Source organism: Microcaecilia unicolor, chromosome 10 (genome assembly GCF_901765095.1).
Source record: "Microcaecilia unicolor chromosome 10, aMicUni1.1, whole genome shotgun sequence".
Classification (NCBI taxonomy): Eukaryota; Metazoa; Chordata; class Amphibia; order Gymnophiona; family Siphonopidae; genus Microcaecilia; species Microcaecilia unicolor.
Genome location: NC_044040.1, coordinates 159,693,197 through 159,710,783, shown reverse-complemented (window position 1 = coordinate 159,710,783; position 17,587 = coordinate 159,693,197). Strand labels below are relative to the sequence as shown.

General features: G+C 44.5%; 1 protein-coding gene across 1 annotated transcript in view; it reads right to left on the bottom strand.

Moving 5' to 3' along the window:
• The window catches only part of CLSTN2 (calsyntenin 2), a 1,123,462-nt gene that overhangs the window by 380,244 nt on the left and 725,631 nt on the right, over positions 1-17,587 (bottom strand). The window lies entirely within an intron of this gene.

The window sequence follows — 17,587 nt, the reverse complement described above, 5'->3', positions numbered from 1 at the left end:
TCCTTTGTGTCCTGGAGCATAGCCAACTAAAATGCCCCTTTCTGTTGTGGAATCCAGCTTATGCCTTCTTTGCTTTGGTACATGAGCATATGCTGTACTTCCAAATGTTCTTATGTGTGACAGGTTTGGCTTCCTACCATGCCATGTCTCATGTGGTGTGCGCTCAGCGCCTTTAGTTGGCATTCTGTTTTGTAGGTACACTGCTGTGAGAATGGCTTCCCCCCATAGTCTTTTAGGGAGATTGCTATCTGACAGCATACATCTGGTCATTTCCACAAGTGACCTAAATTTTCTCTCTGCAACAGAATTTTGCTCTGGTGTATAAGCTACTGTTGTGATATGCTGAATGCCTTCTTGTTCTAGAAATGTGCGCATGCTTTGTGAAGTGAACTCACCACCATTGTCGGTCTGAAGAACCTTTGGTTTTCTTTCAAATTTATTGCTCACCATGGCTACGTATTTCTTCAGCATGTCTGTGACTTGACTTTTCTCTTTCAGCAAATAGGCCACACAATATCTAGAGAAATCATCCAAGAATATTAGCACAAATCTGTTGTTTCCCAATGATGGGATATTAAACGGTCCACATAAGTCACTGTGTATTAAGTCCAGCACTTTATTACTCCTATTTCCTGTGTATGCAGGAAATGAGGGTCTCACACCTTTTTGAGTAACACAGTCTATGCATTTCTCCATATTACCAGCATCTGCACTTATCTGAATGCCGGTGGCCAGTTGCTTACTGTAAAGATCCTGGATCACCTTAGAATCACGATGTCCCAGGCGGCGGTGCCAGATTTCCAGACTACATTTACCATCATTCTTCCTTACTTGCACCATATGTGAGGCTTCACCTGAAATGCTCAGTTTATAAACATCATTATGCATAAAAGCTTCAGCATACACTTCATCATTTTTAGAGATTGTGCACTTACTGTTTTCAAAATGAATCACAAATCCCTTCTTATCTAATGTAGATACACTAAGCATATTGCAAACTGCTTGGGGAATATACAAGACATCACTTACAGGAATTTCTTTAACTTCATTAGACACTTTGCATTTTAAGAATCCAATACCTTTTGCTTGGATCTTAGCAGTCCCTGCGTTTGCAGTTTTAAGAATACCTTCCTCTGGACACATTTCCTGAAAGAAATCCTTACAATTGGTTAAATGGCATGTGCTCCCTGAATCCAAAATCCAAGTACTTTCATTTGAATTATTATTTACCATAGTCAAAGATTTTTCTGCCATTAGAAAGCCCTTGTGTTTATCTTTGTCCTTCATACATTTCCTGGTTTGAAAATTCTTTTCTTCCATTGGCTTAGGTGAGCTAGAGGGAGTGTTTTGTGTTTCCTTACACCATTTAGATACATGTCCCTCCTTTCCACATGAGTAGCAAATCAGCTTGCCCTTGGGTGGAGCTTTCCCATAGCTCCGCCTTCCTCTGTTCTTTGCCAAGAAATTTGTTTCATTTCTCTCTGACTTGCTTTGAGAACACATCTCCTCAGAATCATTTCTTATGCATTCCTGCCTTAGTTTTGATGTTGCCTGTTCAAAAGATTGCCCTTCAATGGCCTCATTTACAGACCTAAAAACATCAAACTTCTTTGATAGTGAGGTAAAAAGAAATGCTCTTTTCAATGCATCACACATGGGAATTCCAGAAAGTTCTAACTTTTGAAATGAAGACATAAGATGCATAATGTGATCATTACATTTACTTTTATCCCTTAATTTGGTTTCATTCAACTCTGCCAGCCAAATTGGTTGCTGCTTTGCATATGTAGTTGCATACATAGTTCTCAGTTTATATAAAATGTCCTTTGGTGTATCTTTTCCCTCCACTAATATGGCTTGTTTCTCTGAGAGAGCTTCCAAAAGCATGCACTTCACATAATAGTTTGCATTGTCCCATTCAGCCATATTTTCAGCTGTTCTGTCTTGATCTAAGCATATATTTAATCTTTTTGCTCGAAGGAGACATATGAATCTTAATTCCCACTGCCGATAATTAAACTCAGTTAATTTAGGCACCTTGAGAGAATAGAACAATGGTGAATTTCTTCCCTCAGCCATTTTCTTAGCCTTCTGTCTGCTGTGTGGGGGGAGAGAGAGACAGACTGAATCTTTCCTTTAAAACTTAAGAGAAAAATGTGGCCTTTTTTTTTTTTTTTTTTTTACTGCCTGGTAATATTTCTCTTCTTTTTCAATTCCTGGACCCTGGGCCCATAACCCTTTTGTTGGATTATTTGTAGTAAATAATTAGCAGATTTTAGTACACACAGCTTCAGCTTTAGAAATGTTAATTTCTTTCTTCATCTCTCTCTCATTCACCCCTGAATAATTCACTGCTGAGTCACTTTAAACTTGAAGTAACAAAACATCTGTTTACTCACAGTTTGTAGTTAGATTATAATCAGACAGGCTTATATATACATATTACTATACATTTGTATTATCAGCTCCTTCCATGTGCTTAGATGGTAATGGATGCTCACACCACCATAGATCCTCTCAGGTTAGGAGAGATCATGAGCTCCATGTGCTCCATGTGCTGCATCTGCTGTGTCTAACCCCCACAGGAAGTTGCATAGCTGTGTGACCTCTCTAAGTAATTCACATCAGAGGTCACAGAGTAATCACAGAGAAATAATAGGTGACAGGCAATGCATGTAAAATACAATTACATTCCAACAGATTGTACCTACGCTTACTAGAAGAGTAGGGAACAGCCCTCCTTCCCCCATAAAAACGTCTACCTGAAGAGGTAGATGCTGAAGGCTGCCGGCGGGAGAACTTGTCGAAAGCGGTATCCCGCTGGTGGAGCTGTTCTACCACCTGTTCGACTTTTTCCTCCAAGAATGTTGTCCGCTCGGCAAGGAGAGTCCGCAATCTGCTGCTGGATCCTATTCTCCAGGTCGGAGGCACGCAGCCATGAGAGTCTGCGCATCACCACACCTTGAGCAGCGGCCCTGGACGCAACATCAAAGGTATCATATACCCCTCTGGCCAGGAATTTTCTGCATGCCTTCAGCTGCCTGACCACCTCCTGAAACGGCTTGGCTTGCTCAGGAGGGAGCTTGTCCACCAAGCCCGCCAACTGCCACACATTGTTCCGCATATGGATGCTCGTGTAGAGCTGGTAAGACTGGATTTTGGCCACGAGCATAGAGGAATAATAGGCCTTCCTCCCAAAGGAGTCTAAGGTTCTTGAGTCTTTGCCCGGGGGCGCCGAAGCATGCTCTCTAGAACTCTTAGCCTTCTTTAGGGCCAGATCCACCACACCAGAGTCGTGAGGCAACTGAGTGTGCATCAGCTCTGGGTCCCCATGGATCCGATACTGGGATTCGATCTTCTTGGGAAGGTGGGGATTAGTTAATGGCTTGGTCCAGTTCGTCAGCAATGTCTTTTTTAGGACATGATGCATGGGTACTGTGGATGCTTCCTTAGGTGGAGAAGGATAGTCCAAGAGCTCAAACATTTCAGCCCTGGGCTCGTCCTCCACAACCACCGGGAAGGGGATGGCCGTAGACATCTCCCGGACAAAGGCTGCGAAAGACAGACTCTCGGGAGGAGAAAGCTGCCTTTCAGGGGAGGGAGTGGAATCAGAAGGAAGGCCATCAGACTCCTTGTCAGATAAATATCTGATGTCCTCCTCCTCCTCCTCCCACGAGGCCTCACCATCGGTGTCAGACACAAGTTCACGAACCTGCGTCTGAAGCCGTGCCCGACTCGACTCCGTGGAAACACGGCCACGGTAGGAGCGTCGAGAGGTGGACTCCCTCGCCAGCACCGGCGAAGCTCCCTCCGCCGATGTCATCGGGGAGTCTGCCTGGGAGGCGGCCGTAGCCGGTACCGCAAGCGGTACCGGTATCGGAGACCTCACCTCGGGCAAGGGGCCAGCCGGCGCCTCACTCAACGGTACCAGTGGCGCAAGCACCGCTGGTACCGGAGGGGAAGGGCGCAACAGCTCTCCCAGAATCTCTGGAAGAATGGCCCGGAGACTTTCATGCAGAGCGGCTGTGGAGAAAGACTGAGAAGCCGATGCAGGCGTCAATGTCAGAGTCTGTTCCGGGCGTGGAGGCTGTTCCGGGCTGTCCAAGGGGGAGCGCATCGACACCTCCTGAACAGAGGGTGAGCGGTCCTCCCGGTGCCAATGCCTACTGGGTGCCGACTGCCTCGGCAACCCACAGCTCTCGGTACCGAGACGGGAAGGAGACCGGTGACGATGCTTCTTAGATTTCTTCAAGCGAAGCATGTCACCGGAGCTTCCCGGTACCGACAAGGAGGACGTAGAATCCAGCCGTCGCTTCCTTGGGGCCGAGGCCGAAGAAGATCGATCTTGGGGGGGCTGTACCACAGGAGCCCTCAGGGTAAGGGGGAGACCCACCCGAAGGCTCACCGCCACCAGAAGGGGAATGGACAGCCCTCACCTGCACTCCAGACGAAGCACCACCATCCGACGACATCAGCAACAGCGGAGGTCCCGGTACCACCGACGTCGACGCAGCCTTTCGATACCGCGGTACCGACGATGGTGAAGGTAGGGGCCTCAATGCAGTCGATGCCGAAGGCAGAGGCCTTGATGCAGCCGATGCCGAAGACTTCGATGCTGTCGACGTCGATGCACTCGATGCCCGTGCTGTTGTCGTCGAAGAGCCCGAGAACAACACGTTCCACTGGGCCAATCTTGCTACCTGAGTCCTCTTTTTTTAAAACAGCACAAAGACTGCAGGCCTGCGGGCGGTGCCCAGCCCCCAGACACTGAAGACACGAAGCGTGCCTATCAGTGAGCGAGATTACCCGGGCGCACTGGGTGCACTTCTTGAATCTGCTGGAAGACTTCGATGACATGGGCGGAAAAATCACGCTGGCGAAATCAAAATTTGCGATGATGACGAAGGGCACCAAAAAGAAGGGAGAAAAACCCGAATCGAGGCCAAATAGGCCGATCCTGAAAGCGAAAGGAAACTTACTCGGGAAAAAGCTAGAACTACGGGAAAAGGGGTAAAGACCGATCGGTCTCTTTTTTTTTTTTTGCGAAAATCGCGAAGACGCGCGAGGGTCAACTTGAGGGGCACGAAACGGCGGTAAAACACGACCGTCCCGAGCACGGACAAAAGAAGACTGACGAACACGAGCCAGTTCGGGCGGGAAGAGGTCCGCGCATGTGCTGTGTGCATCGGCGCACGAGGACTAGCAAAGGCCTTTGCTAGTGAAGTTTCCGGTTGGAGGGGGCTGCCGTGGACGTCACCCATCAGTGAGAACAAGCAACCTGCTTGTCCTCGGAGAATGAAAGTGATATAGTATGGATTTTAGTCTCTCACAAAATATGAAAGTCTCTACCTACTGCAGATATGCTATTTCTAGCCAGGTTCTTTGTTCCCAGATTTTTTTTGTTGTTACATTTGTACCCCACACTTTCCCACTCATGGCAGGCTCTATGCGGTGGGCAATGGAGGGTTAAGTGACTTGCCCAGAGTCACAAGGAGCTGCCTGTGCCGGGAATCGAACTCAGTTCCTCAGTTCCCCAGGACCAAAGTCTACCACCCTAACCCACTAGACCACTCCTCCACAACAGTTTTAGAACCCTTACTGTCTTCTCCAATTTCACTAACATTTTTGTTTGTTTTCCTGCTATATGAGGATTCTGTGAGGCATACAATTTTTTTTTCTCTGCCTTGAATTGTGATACAAAATTCATTCTTCTAATAATGAAGTCTCCAAGCAGTAGCCATTTTGATGTTTTGTTTTTGAGCTCTTTTCACATTTAGGGACTTCAGGTACATTGGGTGTCACTCTTCTTTACCGTCTATTTAGCATGAACAAGTAAACTGTTTGCTAACATAGGTTTCCAGCATTTTCGTAAAGATGGGCATGCTAGCCACTGGGCGATAGTTTGCTGTTGAGGCTATGTCTAATCCTGAGCCCTTCAGTAGGGGTGTAAGAACGATTTTGCCCATATCTAAGGAAAGAGAGCCCAATTCTATTATCTCATTAAGGCAGTCTGTTAACCATTGAACAACCTCCAGTGGCATGGCTTGGAACAGGAATTATGGGCAATGATCCAGGAAGCAATGCGAGTGTGAGCATTTCAGTAGCAGTGATTTTACATCTTCAACTGATAGCGTTTGACAAACTTCCCATATCTACTACTACTACTACTACTTAACATTTCTAGAGCGCTACTAGGGTTACGCAGCGCTGTACAATTTAACAAAGAGAGACAGTCCCTGCTCAAAGAGCTTACAATCTAATAGACAAGTGAACGGTCGGTCCGATCGGGGCAGTCAAATTGGGGCAGTCTGGATTCACTGAACGGTAAGGGTTAGGTGCCGAACGCAGCATTGAAGAGGTGGGCTTTAAGCAAAGACTTGAAGATGGGCAGGGAGGGGGCTTGGCGTAAGGGTTCAGGAAGGTTGTTCCAAGCATAGGGTGAGGCGAGGCAGAATGAGCGGAGCCTGGAGTTGGCGGTGGTGGAGAAGGGTACTGAGAGGAGGGATTTATCCTGTGAACGGAGGTTACGGGCGGGAACGTAAGGGGAGATGAGGGTAGAGAGGTAGTGAGGGGCAGCAGACTGAGTGCATTTGTAGGTAAGAAGGAGAAGCTTGAATTGAATGCGGTATCTGATCGGAAGCCAGTGAAGTGACCTGAGGAGAGGGGTGATATGAGTATATCGGTTCTGGCGGAATATGAGACGTGCAGCAGAGTTCTGAACAGACTGAAGGGGGGATAGATGGCTAAGTGGGAGGCCGGTGAGGAGTAAGTTGCAGTAGTCCAGGCGAGAGGTAATGAGAGCGTGGACGAGAGTTCGGGTGGTGTGTTAAGAGAGGAAAGGGCGAATTTTGCTGATGTTAAAGAGGAAGAAGCGACAGGTCTTGGCTATCTGCTGGATATGCGCAGAGAAGGAAAGAGAGGAGTCAAAGATGACTCCGAGGTTGCGGGCAGATGAGACGGGGAGGATGAGGGTGTTATCAACTGAGATAGAAAGTGGAGGAAGAGGAGAAGTGGGTTTTGGTGGAAAGACGATAAGCTCGGTCTTGGACATGTTCAGTTTCAGGTGGCGGTTGGACATCCAGGCAGCAATGTCGGATAAGCAGGCCGATACCTTTGCCTGGGTCTCCGCGGTGATGTCTGGTGTGGAGAGATACAGTTGGGTGTCATCAGCATAGAGATGATACTGGAAACCATGAGATGAGATCAGGGAGATCTGATTTGTTTTAATTCCCTGAGTTGGCCTGAGCCAGACCCCTGCTCCCAAATCAGAGACGTTTGCGTTTTCTTCTGCTGGGTTACTTTTAGCTAGGTCAGATCTGATTTGATTGATCTTGTTTGCTGAATAATCAGCTAGTTCTTGGGTGGAGGGACATGTTTGGTTTGTACTGTCAGCAGTATAGGTGGAGGTTAGGCTTCTAACTAGGGTGAATAGTTTTTTATTGTCGGGGATAGCCTGGCCCATTAAGCTGCTGTAGGATTTTCATTTGGAATCAGCTACTTTTAGTTTATAATGATGAAAGGTGATTTTCCAGTTGGATGTATCATTAGTAGCTTTGCTTTTTCTCCATTGCTTTTCTAGGAGTCGACAGTTCAGTTTCAGCTGAGATAGCTCTTCAGAGAACCAAGGAGATTTTCGAAGTGCCTTGACCTTTTTGGTAGTAACTGGGGCAGTTTTACGGATATAACTTTAGTGTCCTAGACAGATTTAACCAATTTTTGCATAGGGATTCCAGTCTTAACTCAGCCCAGAAGCTGGATTTGTTTATTTTCCCTCTGGAGGTTATCAGCTTAAAAGGTTGATGCTTGGGCTGGCTCGTCAGATGGATATTAATAGTAAAGTCTAGTTGGAAGTGATCAGACCATGGTATAGGCTTCCACTAAAATGAGCCAATCAAGCTAGTCAGAAGGTAAGGAAGTCTAGTGTATGGCCTTGTTCATGAGTTGAACACTCCACAAACATGGTGAGTTCACTCATCTTCAAGAATGATTTAAAGTTATGAACAATGGTATCAGCTTCATTCTCTAGATGTAAGTTTAGATCTAACTACTCTAGAGAGTTGGGAAATGGTGGATGAAATGATCTCCAATAGCATAGGTTCAGCCTTGGTCCAGGCTCCTGGCAGACAGTATATGAGAAGTAGAGCGATCTGGCTAGCATATTTGGAGTCACTGCAGTATTTGCACAGCAAGTATTCCTGTTCTGGGTACACCCTTGAGCTGACTAGGGATGCGTGAAAAAGCTCTTATAAATAAGAGCAAGTCCACCCCATTTTTTACCTTTTCTTGGGGAATGAAATATGTCATATCCAGGAGGGTATAAATGAGGTAGAATCGGACTATTGACTTCTGTTAGCCAAGTCTCCAGGATAAACAGAAAATCCAGATCTGAAGATTCTTGCAGATCTATTATTAATAAGGTCTTGTTCCTCATGGATCTCGCATATATTGCTGGTACAGGGGTTAAGGGGATCATGTGTTCTAAGCAAGAGGATTGTTTGGTGAGGTTCAAAAGACAGCAAGTTTTAAGCCACTGGTGGGGATGCAGTGCATCTTGCCCAGAGTTGAACTTGGTGGGCCGCCTGTAGGCTGACGTAATAGTTGCAGGTGTCGGTGCAGTCTAGCAGGTGTCTGCCAGCGAGTATCGGCTGTTTACAGGCTCTAGGTTTTCTAGGTATATTGCATATGATGGGAATTTGACTAAAGCTGGGGCCTTCAGGCATGTTGCCCATCATGTAGCCCAATAGGGCTAGGCAGAGTATTAAAGGCCATCAAATTCTGCCAAGAGTTGCTGAGAGATTCCTTCCCTTTAGATGACCTGTTGTATATATAAAAGTCTTCTAGAAGCAAGAATTGGTCAGCTTCTCCCTGATGCCATGATTCCGTGTGTGAATCTTAGGCAGTGTGATCAGGTTATCTTATAAATAAAATAGAATAAAATATTTCTATTTTATTCCTGGTAGAGACAGTGTCATTGGATCATCTTATATAATAAAATAAAATACACTAAAGTAAAATAAAATGTTCCTATTTTTCTCCCTGTTTTCTTTCTTGGATTGTTCACCTTTCTAGTCCTTCCCACTTCAGAACTTACACCTGAGGCAATGTTCCTCTTCTACCCATCTCCAGTCTCCAAATGTGTGCCAGCGCTGTTCGGTCCTATCAGGTTTCTGGTGGTCACTTTGCTCCCAAGCTCACCAACCTGGTTCATTAGCACAGCGGTGTTGCCACTGGTCGGGTAAAGGGTTTGAGGAGCTGCAGCCAGACCCAAAGCCCTCCACAGAGATTTCTGTATTGCTTCTGGCTGGCAACACTCTTAAAGAGCTAGATTCGGCAGAAAAGAGGCGTCCTCCATTTCAGGTCCTCCCGCTCCTGTACTGTGACCAATGTACCACTCTCTCTGTTCTGCTCGCTTTCTCCTCAGGTGCCGATAATAGTGGCCCTCTACTGCATGAGCGTGCCTCACCGCCGCCCTGGTCTACCTAAGCTCTACCTCTTAATGACAATTGCTGTAGCAGGAGAGACCGTGCTCCCATACTGCCATGAGGGTGCCGAACATGCTCCACCAGTGCTGTGGGCATTCGTCGCCTGCTGGACCAGAAGCAATCTCCTGTGGGTCTTCCTTGGAAGCCAGGTGAGGAACCAGATGTCTGGCCGCTGCCATCCTGCTGAAGAAGGCAGCTGGATGACCGAGAGTGGGATCGAGTTGGATAGGGGCTCCAGAGCTCACTGCATTGTGGCCATCTTGAAAACCATGAACGAGCAGCTGCATAACTCCTGGCTTCTCCCCAAATCCACCCCCAGAACACCTCACTCTTGCCTACTTGCACAATGGCCACCCCTATGTACGCCTCCCTTGCACGTATGCACTATGTAAATTAAGTCGCTATTTGCAGAATAGAATTTAGGCGGCTTGCTGGCATATACATATTTACACATGCATAAACGTACATAAATGCTATTTTAAAATTTTAGCCCCTAGCTTATTGAATTGTCCCCAAAGTGTGTATGAGTTTCAAATTTTAAGTTTTAGTAGTGAGTTATTAAAAGTAATATGTCAATTATAAATATATGGTTATTTTTGTACAATGTAACTGTGAGAATGTACACTGTCTTTATTCTCAAACCACAGAGTTCCCAGCACTTGCTAATACCTCCTGTGCAGCTGAGCACATCAGTTTCCTTTTCAATGCCATCTTAGATTAATTGGCATTCACACAAAATATTCATCATTACATCTGAGATGTGCATAGCCATTAAAGCTGACATATCTGCCCACAGTTCCATGAAATCCAACGCTTTCTCAAGCTCCATGGGATACAGCTTATAAAATATGCCACATAACACGTCAATACCCATACTGTACAATAACGGAGGGCTTCTGTTCTCAGAAAAAAATGACACTTTGACATCCCCTGGGATTCAAAAGAGTACAGTTTCATTTCTCACTATTACCTTTCCACTTGACAAAGCAGATCACTTATGAACAAAGCTACATAAACCCTGTCATTTTTAACTATTCACACTGATCCAAGCACTTAAGGCAGAATTTCAAAGAAACCTGACCCAAAGATTTTTCTCCTCATTACATGATACCTCTTTACTTGTCATTTTGCATCATAATATACTGAAACTGTACCATCCATTAACAAAAAGGAATACATTATTTATTTAGATTTTGCTCACACCTTTTTCAGTAGTAGCTCAAGGTGAGTTACATTCAGGTACTCTGGATATTTTTCTGTCCCAGGAGCAGGGCCGCCGAGAGCCGGAGCCGGGCCCGGGACAAGGCCGCCCCTGGGCCCCCCTACTCGAGGTCGCCGCCCACCCGAGGTCGCCGGGCCCCCCTCCACCCGCTATGGGGCGGGGCCCTCGGAACTAACCTTAAGCCTCCTTTCCTTTCGCAGCAAGCAGCGGCAGGGAAGACCTCTCCTCCTTCCTTCCGTGCCCCGCCCTCGCGGACGTTATGTCAGGTGAGGGCGGGACATGGAAGGAAGGAGTGGCCTGACCTGCTGCTGCTTGCTGCGAAGTGAAAGGAGGCTTAAGGTTAGTTCTGGGAGTGACGGAGGGCGGGCCAGGCGGTGACGGAGGGCGGGCCAGGCGGTGACGGAGGGCGGGCCAGGCGGTGACAGAGGGCGGGCCAGGCGGCGGCGGCGGGCCCCCCTGGAGGCCCGGGCCCCGGGACTTTTGTCCCCCCTGTCCGCCCCTCTCGACGGCCCTGTCCAGGAGGGCTCACAATCCTAAGTTTGTACCTAAGGCAATGAAGGGTTAAGTGACCTGCCCAAGATCACAAGGAGCAGCAGTGGGATTTGAACTGGCCACCTCTGGATTGCAAGACCAGTGCTCTAACCACTAGGCCACTACTCCACATGAATCCAGTCTGATTAATTTTAACTTCTCACAGCTTTAATTGAAAAAGATAGTAAAATAATTTCCGTGTACAATGACTAAATTTAATGCTCCGAAAATCAATATCAAACATTTTTAGTTTTGCCCAAACTCCAGAGTCATATGTTAGGATAGTGGTTTCCAAACCTGTCCTGGGGGAACCCCCTAGCAATTCAGGTTTTCAGGATATCCACAATGAATATTCATGAAAGAGATTTGCATGCACCTCCTCCACTGCATGCAAATCTCTCTCATAAATATTCATTGTGGATATCCTGAAAACCTGAGTTGCCAGGGGTTCCTCCAGGACAGGTTTGGGAACCAATGTATTAGGAGCTGCAAATGGTTGTTGGGGGGGGGGGGGGAGGGGAGAGACTGCCTAGATGTTTATAAATTATGAATTATATCTCATGGCACCAGAAGCCAAAATGGTTCTGAGTAGGAAGCACAAAGGAATTGGAGGAAACTACTGAACCAAATAACAAATTCTTTTTTTCTAATGTCTCAATGTTTGGCAATTATTTAAAATTTTTAAAAATTAACTCCATTAGCAGCTGTTGAACAAAATAGGACCATTATGCATACAGTCAGAACCTGACAAGCCTTATTCAATAGATTATTCTCATAGGCACAGACAAGAAAAAAAATCTATTTTCGAATGAGGGCCAATAAAGCAACGAAATACTTGAGAGGGAAAGGTAAAGAGTAAACGTAGTATCCTGGTCACAATTACCAAGTTGTGAATGCCTTATGCCGACTGCCACTTGCATGTCAGTTTCTTGGCAGATTATTAGTAGGGTGGTTTGTCATTGCCTTTCCCAGCTGTCTTTATCCCTCATTTCTGGCCAAGTACTCACTCACTAAGCAGAAGTGGATGGGTAGCTGAGTTGGCCAGAGACCAGCTACCTCACAGAAATCCCAAAGCGGGATTTGAAAAGAGGTCTGAGCGCAGTTAGGCAAGCAATCTACTAACTGCACCATGAAGAAAGCATGGGATTACTAAAGAGAAATCAAGTCCTTGAGCTGACCCATGCCCCGCATGATAAGGAAATTGCTCTCTCAAGCTACCAAACTAAACTTTTCAATACCATAGTGGAAAAAAGATACATTTTATCTTGACTAGACTGTAAATCCATAAAGCAGGGGCTGTCATTCATGCATATCTGTTCAGCACTGCATAATGATTAGTAGTAGAAGTAGTAGCAGCAGTACTAGTAATTCTCAGAAGAACAAAGCAAAGACTATTTTGTAAAGCTAAAAGCTACTAAGATTCTGGTAGATAAATAATGGATTTCCTAAGAAAGCCACACATTACTGTGGTAATAAATAGAAATAAAACAAAACAACATTCAACTAACTTAATACATTTTTTGACAAGCTTTCAAAGACAAAGCCTTCATATACAGGTCTGTTATAAGCAAAAATGACAATATGAAAATATATATAGTGAAATATGAGAATGAAAGTCTGAGTGGGGGGAGGGGCGGATGGGTAATCAGGTGGTGTGATAAAGCAGTATAGTTTTATGGTTTTGTAATGTGATAGGAAACCCAGATCCTTGTTAAGTCCTGTCTGGTGAGTGTCAAAATATTTCATCTTTTTAACTTCAAAGGTCTTACAATTCTGGATTGTTTTGAAGTGACCTCTTAGTATTCTGACCATATGCGCATTAATGAAGTGTCCATGTTTTAAAAAATGCTCACCCACCAAACTGTCAATATTATTTGCTCTGTAGTTTTTGATTCTTGTCTTTAGCATCTGACCTGTCACCCCAATGTAGCACCCTTCTTCACATTTTCTGCATTGAATAACATATATAAAACAAACGAGGAGGTGAATTAGTAGGGTACTTATATGTTGAATGTTTTTTCCTATGTGGGAAACAATGGGGTCCTGTGATATGTGCAGGCACAATCTACAGTTTGCTATATAGCAAATACCAGTACCCTTCTCTTCTTTTTGAGCTTCCTTTGGAACTATGCTTTTCACTAATTTTTGCTTCTGATTAAGTGGCTGTTAGGCGAGCAGCATTGGTGGAGTTGGATCTTCCTGGAGTAGTGGTTGTGGATCTTTTATGATGTTTCTTTGTTTTCTTCCAAACCTCTTCTCCTTCAGTCCAAATCATAAAAATATCATCAATATATTGGTAATATTTAAAGGGTTTAGTTTAATATATATTCTAAGGTAATCAATAGAAATAAAACAAAATAAAAAATGGAAAAGAAAATAAGATGATACCTTTTTTATTGGACATAATTTAATACATTTCTTGATTAGCTTTCGAAGGTAGCCCTTCTTCGTCAGATCGGAAATAAGTAAATGTTGGTAGATGACAGTTTATATACACGTGAAACATCAAAGCATTTCAGTGACAGTCTAACAGGATGAGAGTGGATAGGTGAGAGACAGGAAGGATCGGGTGGACGAGGGGCAGGGAGATATGCATGGAGATAGAATATATATTCTAAAATATCTCTTCTAGTTCCACCTCTACAAAGATCATAAGAATATAAGCATTGCCATACTGGGACAGACCGAAGGTCCATCAATCCCAGCATCCTGTTTCCAATATTGGCCAATCCAGGTTACAAGTACCTGGTAAGATTCCAAAACAGTACATTTTATACTGCTTATCATAGAAATAAGCAGTGGATTTTCCCCAAGACCAACTTAATGAACCTTTTTTTAAACCCCACTAAGCTAACTGTTTTTACTACATTCTCTGGCAACAAATTCCAGAGTTTAATTACATGTTGAGTAAAGCAATATTTTCTCCAATTTGTTTTAAATGTACTACTTTGTAGCTTCATTACATGCCCCCTAGTCCTAGTATTTTTAGAAAGAGTAAACAAGCAATTCATGTCTACTCATTCCACTCCACTCATTATTTTATAGACCTCTATCATATCTCCCCTCAGCCATCTCTTCTCCAAGCTGAAGAGCCCTAGCCACTTTAGCCTTTCCTCATAGGGAAGTTGTCCCATTATTTTTTAAAATTTTCGTCACCCTTCTCTGTTCCTTTTCTAATTACATTATATCTTTTTTGAGATGCAATGACCAGAACTGCAAACAATATTCGAGGTGTGGTTGCACCATGGAGCAATACAAAGGCATTATAACGTCCTCATTTTTATTTTCCATTCCTTTCCTAATACTACTTAACCTTCTATTTGCTTTCGTAGCCGCCCCTGCTTACTGGGAAACCAGTAGACCCATCATATCTGGTATTGGCACACTCACAGAGGAAACATCTGGACTTCCAAAGGAGATCCTTAAACCGTTAGTACACAAGACAAACATCTTCACAGAAGACACCACAGATATTCTGAACAAATTTTAAAAAATAACATCAAGTCGCTACCCTGGCACTCGGCTGGTCACAATGGATCACAATCACTATACAGCAACATTTCCAATGCAGATGGTATAGGTGCATGTGATACCAATCTGAATATACAATCTCTTTCTTAAATTGAATACTTTTAATTTCTTGTCTCTTAATGATGTTATACTACTTAAAGTATTTTTAATTAAAATGAAGGAAAATACTTCAGTAATACCGTTGCCTCAAACACATTTCAGGCAAACTAGTAATCACCATTAATAGTCATAAAAACCTCCACCTCCTTAAGTCCTTTTTATTTAGTTTTCTATTCAAGCAATATTTGATTTTATCATTTATATCCTTAGCATAAATGTCAGCAAAACAGCAACTTAGCTGTAGTGGGCTGTGCTCTACAGAGCATCTCCGTTTCACTAACATGCTTCTTCAGGAGATGTGTGAAAAATTCTTAAACATATCTGCACTGAGCCAACAATATAGACAGGAAACCATTGCACAGAGACAGGAAACCATTGCAAAATATATCAAATTCACGCTAACTAGAGGTAGACCGAAACGGCATTTTTCAGTTTCGTCCGAAACTGAAACTGCTACCAAAGCGGTCACTTTAAGCCAAAACTGAAACTGTCGCCAAATCTTATTACCTGGTTTCTGTCGAAGCTGAAACTGAAACTAAAGATTGGTTGTGTGAATGTGAACCAATGGGGCCCATTGAGGATTGTCAGAACTTGCAGCTGGCAGCCCTCTGCTAAACCCACAGGAAATTATTCCCTGCAGTTCCAGGAACTGCAAGCACAGGCTGGCAAGGAGAGCCATTTTAACTAGTTAAGTGCTGAATATTGGCACTTAACCAAATGCCAACTGTGCATCCGAAATGCTCCCCAAATAGCCGGTTTTAAATTCGCCACTACCTGGTTATTTTCAGCAAAGATAACCATTAACATAGTAACATAGTAAATGACGGCAGATAAAGCCCTGTACGGTCCATCCAGTCTGCCCAACAAGATAAACTCGTTTTACATGGCATGTGATACTTTATATGTATACCCAAGTTTGATTTGTCCTTGCCTTTCTCAGGGCACAGACCATAGAAGTCTGCCCAGTACTGTTCTTGAACTAATTTCTGAAGCTAACATCAAAACCCCATAAATTTACATTCCAGCCCATCCCTTATCTATTCAGTCACGATCAGGGCGTATACCATAGAAGTCTGCCCAGCTCCTGTTTTGTTTCCAATTACCGGTGTCACCACCCAATCTCCGCTAAGATTCTGCAGAACCATTCCTTCTAAACAGGATTCCTTTGTGTTTATCCCACGAACATTTGAATTCCATTACCGTTTTCATCTCCACCACCTCCTGTGGGAGGACATTCCACATATCCACCACCCTCTCTGTGAAAAAATACTCCTGACATTAGTCCAGAGTCTGCCCCCCTTCAACCTCAATTCATGTCCTCTAGTTCTACCGCCTTCCCATCTCCGGAAAGGTTCATTTGCGGATTAATACCTTTCAAATATTTGAACATCTGTATCATATTACCCCTGTTTCTCCTTTCCTCCAAGGTATACATGTTCAGGTCAGCAAGTCTCTCTTCTTACAGTTTTCAACACAAATCTCATACCATTTTCGTAGCTTTTCTTTGCACCGCTTCCAGTCTTTTTACTTCTTTAGCAAGATACGGCCTCCAAAACTGAACACAATACTCCAAGTGGGGCCTCACCAATGACTTGTAGAGGGGCATCAACACCTCCTTTCTTCTGCTGGTTATGCTCCTCTCTACACAGCCTAGCATCCTTCTGGCCACGGTCGTCGCCTTGCAGCATTGTTTCTGCACCTTCAGATCCTCCGACACCAACACCCCAAGGTCTCGCTCCTGAGTCGAGCTTACCAATCTCTCCCCTCCTATCCAGTATCTCTCTTTTGGGTTTCTGCACCCCAAGTGCATCACTCTACACTTTTTGGCAGTACATTTTTAAATGGCAGACCACTTTCCCTAAAGGACTTAACAAGGCGATTGATTGGTGGGCGGTTACCCACATGTGAAGTCATAAGTAGCCTGTATATTTAAGAACTTAGTGCACATGCACCGGCGTTTCAGCCGCCAAGAGTCGAGATTGCTGACTGTTGTCACCCCGTTATCTCCATGAAAAGCAAGTAACCCCAGATTATCCTCTATTAATTGCATTTGAACTGCCAGACCCTCGACCATTCTTCTAACATTCAGACATCCCTTCTCATCGTTTCTACTCCCTCCAGGGTATCCACTCTATTGGCTATTTTTGTGTCATCCGCAAAAAGGCACACCTTTCCTTCCAACCCTTCATCAATATCTCCCACAAATATATTAAACAGAATAGGCCCCAGCACCGACCCCTGAGGAACTCCACTGCTCACACTCCTTTCCTCCGAGCAGATTCCATTTACCACCACCCTCTGTCACCTGTCGGTCAACCAGTTTCTTATCCAGTTCACCACTTTCAGTCCTAAGTTCAACCCTTTCAGCTTATTCACAAGTCTTCTGTGGGGGACCGCATCAAAGGCTTTGCTGAAGTCCAAGTAGATTACATCTAGCACACGACCCTCAACCAGTTCTTTGGTCACCCAGTCAAAAAAGTCAATAAGATTAATTTGGCAGGATTTTCCTTTGGTAAAGACATGTTGCCTCGGGTCCTGTAACCCGTCAGTTTCTAGAAAGTTAACTAACCTTTCTTCTAGCAGCAACTCCATTATTTTTCCTACCACCAACGTGAGATTTACCGGTCTGTAGTTTCCCACTTCTTCCCTGTCTCCACTTTTGTGAAGAAGGACCACATCCGCTCATCTCCAATCTCGCGGAACCTCTCCCATCTCTAAAGAT